The sequence below is a fragment of the Blennius ocellaris genome, assembly GCF_963422515.1.
Source record: "Blennius ocellaris genome assembly, chromosome: 1".
In the NCBI taxonomy this organism is placed as follows: Eukaryota; Metazoa; Chordata; class Actinopteri; order Blenniiformes; family Blenniidae; genus Blennius; species Blennius ocellaris.
In genome coordinates, this window is record NC_137650.1 from 5,986,375 (window position 1) to 5,998,766 (window position 12,392).

The 12,392-nt window shown below is 41.7% G+C and overlaps 1 protein-coding gene across 1 annotated transcript in view; it reads right to left on the minus strand.

Moving 5' to 3' along the window:
- cdh8 (cadherin 8) overlaps positions 1 to 12,392 on the minus strand; it is a gene marked incomplete at both ends in the record, with an annotated part of 156,382 nt that overhangs the window by 15,190 nt on the left and 128,800 nt on the right. The window lies entirely within an intron of this gene.

Genomic DNA, 12,392 nt, shown 5'->3' on the forward strand with positions numbered 1-12,392 from the left:
CAGCAGCAAACCACCTGGGAGCAGGCTCTCTCCTGCAGACTGAGTGGATCCCAGTCAGACTCTGACAGCCTCACGTGGAAGCGAGGAGACAGACCCTGAAATGTTCTGCCACCTGTCACTCAAGCTGACAACGTGATGTGAAAAGAATTAAAAGCAAAATGTGAGGATGGAGGGGGGCTTCGCTGCTTTATCTTCCCCGAGCCGTTGACTGGCATTGGGCTGACCTCGGTGCAGCAGTTAAACATCACATCCAGCCTGTTTGTGCCAAATATTTTACTGCACAGTCACTCTTCCTGCTAACCGGCGCGGCGTCAAACAAACATAATGCGCTAATCAGAATGCGTCAGCGGGGCACGAGCCGTTGGGTGTGTAGACAGAGATAACTATAAGCTGTAATCAGCGAGATTGTTCATCTTGTTTCCACTCGTTTATGGATCTGTGCACTGCGTCGCTCACAGATCGCCTGTCTATCAAACAGTATGTCCGGGACATGTTCCCCGTTGGAGTGTCTGTGGGTGGCAGTCTGCAGTGTCTTTAGTAGGGCAGCTACCATTGCTCATGCTAACTACCCAGTGATTTTTCTTTTCCAGGGAAAGAGAGAAAAGTCTCAATGACTTATTCATTCCTCTAAAATAAAGGTTAAAATACACAGAGGGGAAAACAAACTCAAAAACAATAACAAATCTAACCCTATAATCAATAAATCATTCAACTAGCATCCACCACAGATGCCATATCACACTGAGACTGATATCAAAATATACATAATTAATGTTCATAAAACGTAAAGGTTCAAATATCAGAAAATGGTAGTTGTGGGTAATCTCATTAGGATTAAAAGCATCAATGTAGATTCAAATAATTTCATTCTGATTGATAAAGGATTTCTTTCCTCTTCTATTTTTTACATATATTGTTTAACAAAAAAAAACGTGATGCAAGTGCTCCAAAACTACACAGTCACACAGTAAATATAGAACTATGGCTAAAGTACAAAATCTCAGGAGACTGATTGAACTACAATCATTTATGTTTCCATGTACTGCACATTCAAATGAGAAAGGAATGTGCTGATGATCACAATTATTTTGCAAAAATTCTGCAATCAAATAAAGAACATTTAGTGAAATCGTAGAACTAATAATTTAATTCCTGGTGGCCCTAAAAATCAGAGCTGCTTGGGCCATAATGATATTGGCCAATGCTCAGGGCACCGTGACCACCAATTATAGAAATAAATCACCTCAATACATTCATAAAAACACAAATTCATACTATTAAGTCTTAAAATGAAAAAACTCACACTGATTCAAATGTAAAACAATGTCCAAATAATATTACTACATGTGATATTACCAATTAAACCATTTGCTATTGCATTAGTTTGATTAGTTTCTGCATAGTGTAAATGTAGAATAACTGTCTACATTGTGGTTATTCAAATTGTTTGATATTTATTATTTTGAGTCTAATTTGTTTCTATCTTTATTATTATTCATTCACTTATCTATATGATTTTTTTTTTTATCTTGTGGTAAGGGTATTTCTATTGTATTAAATATGTTTGTATTTATATACACATGACACGTTACCTTATAAATCAAAGACGATGGTAAAAACCAAAGGTATTCACTTTCTTTCATAAGTTTATGTATCCTTGAATGAGGGGGGCAACATATATAGTAAAATCTAGCCATGTCTCGCATTGGGTAGAATTTGACTCAGAACAACTAAAAATAAAAAAAATTACTGATGGGAACTGCACACACAGATGATGGAAATATAATCTATCACAAAACAACAGATTCAAACTTTTATCACTATTATGAATAAAATTAAAATGTAACTTATTAAGAAGACTTGTTTTGGATTGGGTTTGACTGCAGGGCTTGAAATGTAATCAAGTTAGTATGAAGTACTATGACGGCCTTTGTCATACCCTATTTATAAATGTTCACAATATAGAATGTAAACCAAACCAAACTTCAGACTACAGTCGCTTGTAACATATTCTCTGGTAGCTCAACCAGAACAAGCATTGTGCTACATGCTGTCTCCGGCTAAGACATTGTAATTAACTATTTATCCCTCCATTTTCCTGAAATTTGACACGGTATAAAAACACAAAGAGGATAAAAACACCCAAAAGACTGTAAAAAGTGACTCATATTCAAAGTTAGGAGTTCAAACAGTAAATACTCTATAATGTCTTGAATGTGAGCATTGAGTTATATGAAGTGCCATCTCAGCATGTTTTTATGCTTGAATAAAGTTTTTATGTGCATTTCAGCTATAAAATGTCAGGCTTTAATTAAATCAAATGGAATGATTTCCATTTTTATTTTGTTGGGACTGGTGGCATTTTCTTATTGATCACATTTTCCTGATTGTATCTAACATGGTTACGCAATTCAGAGATACATTATGGGCAGCTTCACTGCCAAGAAGTCGCACAGAAAAAAAAGGTAAAACTTAAAGGTTGATGCATTAATGGATTGTGTGTGACTATCATCTGCGTATGTATACCAGGTATTGATTTTTTTCCACAAAATGTTGCAAAGCAATGCCAATTAAATACCATTAGTTTATAATATCAATGTTATACCAATCATATGAACAAATACATGAAATACATATTATAAATAAATATTAAATGTGTGACATGTTATTTTCCTCTTCATTATGCATTTTTTTCCAGATGACTTACAGTCTGGGAAATAAGGTAGTTTCTTCACAACAGCAAAGGGGATTTATACATTTGACCATGTAAGTCACATATTTTCAAGTTGTTTGTCTGGTCATGTGACCTATATTAAGAAGCAACTTAAATATATCAGTGTATACCATGTGAAACCACTAGATGTCACTGTATGACAATAGAAAGCTGCTACAGTAAAACTTCCAAGGCTAACCGTGGGCTGAAAGTACAGCAGCCAGAGCTGAGGAACAAATTCACAGATGGTTCTGGAATAGCAGCAGCTAGACTGGGATCATCGATTCATTTTTTTTTTATATATTAGTGAGACATAGTTATATTTGTTTTTTTTCTCTTCAAAAAGGTTGTTTTGAGATGCAACTCATATTCCAGAAAATATGCTAATTTTCAACTACAAAATGTAAAAAATGTGCAGCTGTGTCGTCTGGGCTTTTTGTATGTGTGTGTGTGACGACGTGTCCGTTCAACGTTGAGAGAATGAGGCAAAAAGATCAAAACATTCGTCTTTCTTTTTTCTTTCCCTCAGAGTCCGGAACACCTGTGACACTCCCGTTGGTTATTAGGTCAGTAATTCTAGCGGGAGCGTCGCAGATGTACCAACTCTTTCTGTCTTCTCCCTCATGAATGTTTGTGTTTTGAACACTGCATTATATTCAGTTGCCTGGCACTGTTGTGGGGAAGGTGATTTTCTTATGCAGTCGCTACTAATCTATACTTTAAATAACAAAACATCAAAAACAACTGTGAGAGAGAGGGGGGGGGGGGGGGGGGGGGGGGGGGGGGAGTCATCCCTGAGGAAAAAGGAGGTGCTGGCCTAACTGACATTAAATTTCCATTCGTTTCAAACCCATCCCCTGCACTTGACTGCTTGTATTACCATATGCAACATGTCAGCTGTCAGCTGTGCCGTAACAACACAGCAGAGCCTGCAGAAAGAAACTCGTTCGACAGAATTCCATTATGTCCCCGCAATTCCCCTTAAAAAAAATGAAAGAGAAAAACAAGCATGGAAACCAAACTGCTCTCAAATCCAAAGCAGATTTTGGCAATGGGCGTCACAGTATCAATATTTTTTAGACCGAAAGCCCGTCTGTGAAATCCAGCAGCTCGTGTCAGACAACCTCAGAGAGTGCCAGATGTCACAGAGCTTTTTATTTGTGATCAGCCAGGTAGAAAACGACAGAGGCAGCGGCTCCAGAGAGAAGCAACACCGAGGGAGTGTTTCATGGAGTGCACCTGAAATGGTATTGGCTGGATGCATTAAGTACAGCTGAGGGCTTGTTTGTCTCCTGAGTGCAGAGGACATGGCAGCCCACCAGAGCACTCAGCCCCCCAAGTGGTCCGGGGCTCGGGCTGGTTCGGCATGGAGAAGGGCGCTGGGAGGATTAAGACGGCGAGCGATTGTAATCAGAGGGGAGGACTGGAGAACTCGTTCAGTTGGTGGCAGGAGGGCGCTAGCTCTAATGCTGCTATTACTGCTGCTGCTGATCGAGAGCTGCTCCACCTTCAGCCGTCTCCTCAGAAACCGGCTGTCCTCCCAGACAACAAAAAAGAAGAAAGAGAAGGGAAGGAAAACCTGCCTTCATTCTCACTTTGCACGTTCACTATCGCCCGGAATACAAAACAGAACTGAAGTTGAAAATGATGTAAATAATATACGTTTTCATAAAAAATAAACAACCCAAAATAAGTAATCACGATGTAGCAGATATGTTAAAAAGCTAACTTGTAATAGCACTTTGTACCACAAGGTGGTGCAGTGAGTACTTGTCCTGCCTTTTTTTCTTAAAAATTGCCATAAAGTGCACTAGAATCTTTCTTTAAGGAGTCATATTATGTAAAATCCACTTTCTAATGATTGTCCAATAATAATAATCATCACCATACCTTTCATATGAAATTATTTATATTGTTAATGTTGTTTTTTCTCATTTTCCCATTGCTAAACAGTCCTCGTTAGTTCTTGCTGCATCTTTTATGTTGTTTTACAGTATTTTGTAACACATGGTTTGATCAGAGATGTTTGAATGAACTTAGCAGAATTAGCATTATTATACATAGTATTATATTATTGATTATATGTATTATTATCAGAGCTTAAAGCAGCTGACGGACAAACAAGCAGACAACAGGTAAACTCAAACTGCAATGAAAAGATCTGTTCATATATTTTGCCAGAGATCGTCCGAAGACGAGCGCGAAGGCTAACTTTGAATACAAATCTCAGTAAAAGTAATTTTTTGTGTTGATGATCATTGGCTTTACCGGAGCCTGCAAATGTTTGAACATTGTTATCCTGCCATCTCTAAGAAAATAGAATTAAAAGTTTCAGAACAAAAACATATCTTGCAGCTTTTGAAGAGAAAAGACTATTCTGTTTCTTTAACTGTTTATGCTTTTTTTTTTTTTTTGTCTGACAGTCACACAATGCTCTTCAGAAACAATCCAGAGCAAATAACTTCTTCACAGAATGATTAAAAAAAAAAGTGAAAAGTGCTGATTAAAAGCCTAATAATGATTGTGCTTGTAATGACTTTGAATCAGAGAGATGAGAGAAAGTGACCTGGTGAATAAAGATGACTTTGCTCGCTCCACGGTGCCTGGGCAGGATGTTGATAACTGGACGGATCGGTGGCAGAAAACAGGCATGGAGATCATGTCAGCAGGGTGCTGCAGCCGCCCTCATTCATTATTTACTCACTTTGTCTTTCAATTCCGAGCCACAGGACGAAAAAAACCCAACCCAGCTCACCATTAATAATGCACCTGATTCAGAAGAATATGCCATTATGCTCTGATTAAATGTAATAATAAAGCAGACTTTCATACACTTAAGACGTTAGAGGAGAGATCGCTCATTTCCAAGCTGATCACAGAGCCACTGTGGAGGTGGCAGACCAACACAAAATGCATTCATGAAGGTACACACCTTGATCGATGTACGAATACGGTTTCAAGCCAACACATATGGGGATAGGTGTGCTGACAAGATGTTCCTGGATTGGATGGCAATCGACGGCAGGGGCCTCGATGACCCCGTACACAGAATGTGGTTTTCGGGACATGGAACGTGACCTCACTGGGGGGGATAGCAGCCCGAGCTTGTGCGGGAGGTTGAGAGATACCCTCTCGATATCGTCAGGCTCACCTCCATGCAGAGCTTGGACTCTGGAACCCAGCTCCTCGACAGGGGCTGGATACTACACTCTTCTGGAGTTGCCCACGGTGAGAGGCAGCGGGCGGGCATTGGCCTGCTTATTGCCCCACAGCTCAGACGCCATGTGTTGGAGTTCACCCCGGTGAACGAGAGGGTTGCATCCCTACACCTTCGGGTTGGAGATAGGTCACTGACTGTTGTCTCGGCCTATGGACCGAACAGCAGTTCAGAGTACCCGACCTTCTTGGAATCCTTGCGAGGGCTGCTGGATAGTGCTGCATCTGGAGACTCCATTGTTCTGCTGGGGGACTTCAACGCCCACGTGGGCAATGACAGCGAGACATGGAAGGGGGTGATTGGGAAGAACAGCCTCCCTGATCTGAACCCGAGCGGTGTTCTGTGATTGGACTTCTGTGCTAGCCACAGTTTGTCCATAATGAACACCATGTTCAAGCGTGGGGGTGTTCATAAGTGCACGTGGTACCATGACACCCTAGGCCGGAGGTCAATGATTTTGTGGTCGTGTCATCTGATCTCCAGCCACATGTGTTGGACACTCGGGTGAAGAGAGGGGCCGAGGTGTCAATTGATCACAACCTGGTGGTGAGTTGGATGCACTGGACGGGAGGAGGCCAGACAGACTCGGCAGGCCCAAACATGTCATGAGGGTCTGTTGGGCATGCCTGGCCAAGCCTTCTGCCTGCGCAGTCTTCAACTCCCACCTCCGGGAGAGCTTCTCATGGATCCTGGGGGAGGCTGGAGACATTGAGTCCGAATGGACCATGTTCAGGGTCTCTGGCGCCTGTCGTGGCGGCAACCCCCAAACCCGGTGGTGGAAACTGGAAGTAAGGGATGCCGTCAAGCTGAAGAATGAGTCCTATTGGGCGTTGTTAGCTCATAGGACTCCCGAAGCAGCTGACAGGTACCGGCAGGCAGCGGTATGCAGTCAGGGGCAGCTCGGCCAGCACTGCTCGCCCTGTCAAAAATATATTTTTTTTCTTTTTTAATAATTGAAAATTGATTCTGAAATTTGTGTCTGGACTCAATTAGTGACTTTAGCAACTTTATCCAGAAGTCTATATTTTATGGAGCTCAAATCTCCTATGTCCTGTAAATGCATCACAACACCTTTCCTCTGCTGGGGCCCTGCAGTAACTTCATTGTTATCCTCTGATGGAAGCTGGATGATGCTATTGGGTTAAAATGTTGAGTGACAGTATTATCAGCCAATTAGATTTTGATGTGTTATTGATGGACTGCCTTAGGGCCAGCAAAGTTTCAAAGGCTGGTTTGGCTGTCATTGAAATGAGCTTGACTGATTGGCCTATGGGCAGGTGCATGATGACACACTGTTATTATCTGCTACTCTGGAGTGATGAAGATAAATTAACATCAAGCTCGGATGATACGATACAATATGAGGATACGACCTGCTTTGTGGACCTTTTTCAAGAAAAAGACACCAGAAATGGATGAGCAAACTCAGACCATCAAAGGCTTTGTGCAGCATTTTACAGCAGGATGGATTTAATCTACAAGTGACAGGTGAGTGCTAGTTTTTTTGTTTTTAAATTTCTCTGGATTAGATTGGCACTGCTGTTGGCCTTTGGTGCAGTTTTTTGATTGTAAAGAAGTGTTTCCGATACAATCGCGCACACAGACAGACAAGGATGTATCCATGACAGTAGTGCACAAGACTCACACCCCTCTCCCCCTCCGTGTGTTGGAAACACTGGAAAATTATCTGATGCCGAAGCTGCACAGTGGTGTCATGATGTGTTGTGATTGTTTATCAGCCGTTATGTTGGTGTGGATTAAGTACTGATGCATAGTAGTGGCTTTTCATTGGATTCGGATTGTGTATATAATGTAGGACATAATGTGCTGGGGGGGGATGCCGGCCCTGACTAAAACATCATCGCACGCTACTGCCGGCAAGCCAAGCAAACCGTAGCCCGGGCCATGGTGGAGGCAAAAACTCGGGTCTGGGAGGAGTTTGGGTAGGCCATGGAGGAGGACTATCGGTCTGCACCGAGGAAATTCTGGCAAACCGTCCGGTGCCTCAGGAGGGGGAAGCAGTGTTTCACCAACACTGTTTACAATGGAAGTGGGGAGCTTTTGACCTCAACTGGAGATGTTGTCGGGCAGTGGAAGGAATACTTCAAGAACCTCCTCATCACGTCTTCTCTTGAGGAAGCAGAGGCTGGGTTCTCAGAGGCGGACTCGTCCATTACCCAAGCTGAAGTCATCGAGGTAGATATGAAGCTCCTCGGCAGCAAGACATCGGGAGTGGATGAGATTCGCCCAGAGTTGCTTAAGTCTCTGGATGTGCAGAGACTGTCGTAGCTGACTTGTCTCTGCAACATCGCGTGGCAGTTGGGACAGTACCTCTGGACTGGCAGACCAGGATGGTGGTCCCTCTTTTTAAGAAAGGGGTTCGGAGGGTGTGTTCCACCTAATCCTAACCCTTACCCTCCCCGGGAACGTCTAATCTAGGGTAGTGGAGAGGAGGATCCGGCCATTAGTCGAACCTCGGATCCAAGAGGAACAATGTAGTTTTTGTCCTGGTGGTCGAACACTGGGCCAGCTCTATACTCTCCACCTAGGTTCATGGTAGTTCGCCCAACCAGTCCACATGTGTTTTTTGGATCTGGAGAAGGTGTTTGACCGCATCCCTTGGGGCATCCTGTGGGGGATGTTCCGAGAATATGGAATCCGAGGCCCTTTGTTAAGGCCTGTTCGGTCCATGTATGCCCGGAGCAGGAGTTTGGTCCGCATTGCCGGCAGTAAGTCGGACCTGTTCCCCGGTGCACGTTGGCCTCCGACAGGGCTGTCCTTTGTCACCGGTTCTGTTTATTACCGACATGGACAGAATTTCTCGGCACAGCCAGGGGCCGGACTATTTTGCAGATAATGCGGTTCTGTTGGCTTCATCGAACATGAATCTTCTCCCTGCACTGGCACGGTTCGCAGCTGAGTCTGAAGCAGCTGGGATGAGGATTGGCACCTCTATATCCAAGGCCATGGTTCTCGACCGGAAAAAGGTGGCTTGCCCCCTTCAGGTCGGTGGAGTGCCCTTGTCCCAAGTGGAGGAGTTCAAGCATCTCGTTCATGAGTGGGGGGAAGATGGAGCGTGAGCTCGACAGGCAGATCGGTGCAGCATCTGTACTTATGCGGATGTTATATCGGTCCGTCGTGGTGAAGAAGGAGCTGAGCCAAAAGGCAACGCTCTCGATTTACCGGTTGATCTTTGTTCCTACCCTACCCTCACCTATGGTCTCTCTGTACAATGCTAATGGCGCCTCCCAGCCATGAAAGTGCTGTAAACGTCCAGCAACTCGACGTCTCACCTGAAGAAACATCTCGGTAGGATAAAACCCGCTCACTTTCACTGAAACACACCTGGACTCTGTCAACTAGTTTTATTAGCTCATAACCTGCCAGTAACCTGCCAAAACCAGTACTGGTGCTGATGGTAGGAAGCCATTCTCAATACGTTTAGAGGATCTTATGTTTTAGGTATTAATTGGGGCGACACGCGCTATAACTTTTTCTTTTTTTAAGTCTACTCGTTGATTGAGAAGCAGGTCCAGTGGGTTGTTAATTATTATCAATCAGTTATTCATGCTGCCAGATAGAGCCTCTCAAACCTATCAAAAATGTATACTTAGTCCGGAAAAAAACATTACAACTAACGAGGAAACGGGATGAGAGAGCGAGAGAGAGAGGGAGAGAGATAGTGAGTTTTGGAAAAGACGGACACATTTTCTTGAATACAAATTAAAAGCTTTATTTGTATTATAGTTTTGATTGTTTAAAAAATAAATCAGTGTTCGACACCTGATTAGTTACTGAGTTTTGATTTCGTTCAAAAATTGTAAAGTGCAATTTGTGTTTAAGATGTGTCGATACACTGAGCAGACGACGCATTCTATTCTTTCTTGTCTTTCTTTTTTATGTTTGCTGGTGAAGTAATCTAAAAGTAACTAAAAGTACTCGGGTATGTTACTTTTTTATTTTAGTACATAGAGTAAGTTACTGATTACTTTTTTGACAAGTAACTAGTAATTGTAACGGATTACAGTTTTCAAGTAACCTTCCCAACCCTGTGTGTATATACATATATAAACAGCTTTCAGACCACTTGTTGCATCTTGTATATAAGTCATATCTTTATATAATATTGACCATAGTGTCAGCTATTGTTATTATTATTATTATTATTATTATTAATACTACCATACCATGTATTCCATTATTGTATTATGTATATTTTATGCATATTATCTACGATACAACACACCATTTAAAACGTACTTTTTCAATGTATTTATTTTCCTTTCTCTGTTTACTTGTATCTCATGTATGTAACATTTGCAGTACAACAACATTACATTGCATCAATGATATATGGGGGGGGGGGGGGGGGGGGGGGGGGTGAAGAGACCTATAGTGAAAGAAAGACTACTCACAAGATAATTCATGTGTTTGTGTTTTTTGTCCCCCCCTCCTTTTTTTTTCTTTTCTTGGGTTTCAGGTCCCTCAGCTTTATTATTATCTGTACTATTATAATAATAATAATAATAATAATAATAATAATAATAATAATAATAGTAGTAGTAGTAGTAGTAGTAGTAGTAGTAGTTGTTGTTGTTGTTGTTGTTTTGATTTTTTCCCCCCTTTTATTCCAATCATTTTATTATAAATCTATAGATTTTGCAGCTGCGCTTTGGTGCGTTGAGTTGCAGGGGGCTCGGCCTGGGGATGCGGGGTGCCCGGGGTGTCCCTTTCTTTGGTCCCCCTCACATCCAAAATATCTAAACATGGCCCTCCACTGTCTGGGTCCGACATAAAGCTGGAGGGTAGGCTGCCTCCCATTAGGTTCTGGAAGCTGCCCTCCATATGGGATTTTAACAGCTCTGGGTCGACCGTCTCAGAGAACGGTCTGGCGGTGGCTCAGAGGCTAAAAAGGAGACCCAGACAGGGGAAATCAAAAGGAAGGTAAAGAAAAAAAAAGAAAACAAAACAAAACAAAACAAAAACCTCAAAAACAAATGGCACAAGAAATGGCCTGGGGGGAGAGGGCTACCGTGACCCTTGTGGCTGCTGGGTCCCTCTGCCTCTTTTATGCACCAAGGCTTGAAACAGAGTTATATATTATTTATTTATTTCTCATCTTTTTCTTAAATAATGTTTTATTTTGAATTTATCTCCATTATTATTATGTTATTGTTATTATTATTATTGTTATTATTAATATTATTATTGTTGTTGTTAATAATAATAATAATAATAATACTTTTTGTTTGTGTTATTATTACTATCATTACTGCCACCATTATAGTTATTTCATTGTTATATCATGTTTTTTCTCCATCCCCCCCGACTACCAACACACACACACGCACACACACACACACACACACACACACACACACACACACACACACACACACACACACACACACACACACACACACACACACACACACGCACACACACACTGACACACACACACACACGCACACACACACACAACTGTGAAGATTTGTAAATATCACTCTGGGTGTATGCTGTATCGCGTTGTTGTTTGTTTCTGTCTTTCGTCCTGTATGTTGAAAAGCAAAATTTTTTTTTTTTTTTTTATCATGTCCTTGTGTTGTTCTTGTTTGAACGGGGTCTAATGCAGGAGTGTCAAACATGGCCTGTGGGCCAAAGCCTGCAAGAGGCTCCAATCTGACCAAACCACCAAAGAAATTATACAAAATCGTTTATTTATTTATTTATTTTTAAGCAAATTTCTTCAGTGTGTTGGGCAAAACACAACACTGAGACCAAAGGTGAGATATCAGTGACACTGAAATCAAAGTTGCCTCAAAGCTACGCTGTCAGGGGGAGTTTGTAAAAATACCCAGAATGCAGAAGAAGATTGTTGGACATTTCACTGTATTTTGCACCAGAAGGTTTCATTAAAATTGGCTTTACAATTGAGATCATAGTCATTTTCAGTAGTGATTTGTTTTGTGCATCATGTATACAATGCACCACAACAAAGATGAACTTTAAAGTTTAAATTTACAGTCTATTATTTGTTATCTATTATTACTCGAGATGAAATTGGGCTGAATGCAGTTCCTGAGCTAAAATGTGTTTGACACCGCTGATATATTTAATTTGTGTCAAAAACCTTAATTTAAATACTCTTGTGTGTATGTCATGTGACTTATGGTGTCACTCTTATATAATCCTTCTATTTTCTGAGCTTGCAATCTGGTATATTTCACCCAGGATCTTAGTAAACCAGACATGTGGTTGGCTCCACCAGTGGTGCAGGGACATCATGCAACCTCAAGGCTCGATCCCTCCTGGCAATCTCTAAATTCTCTAAACATAAAGACGGTGCTAGGAAAGGAAAGAGAAAGTCGAAGAAGGAACTGGCCTTGCTCTACAGCCTCAGCCAATCTATGAAACCCAGTCTGCTCTCGGTTCGCAATGCAATTACACACAACCTGTTGAGTG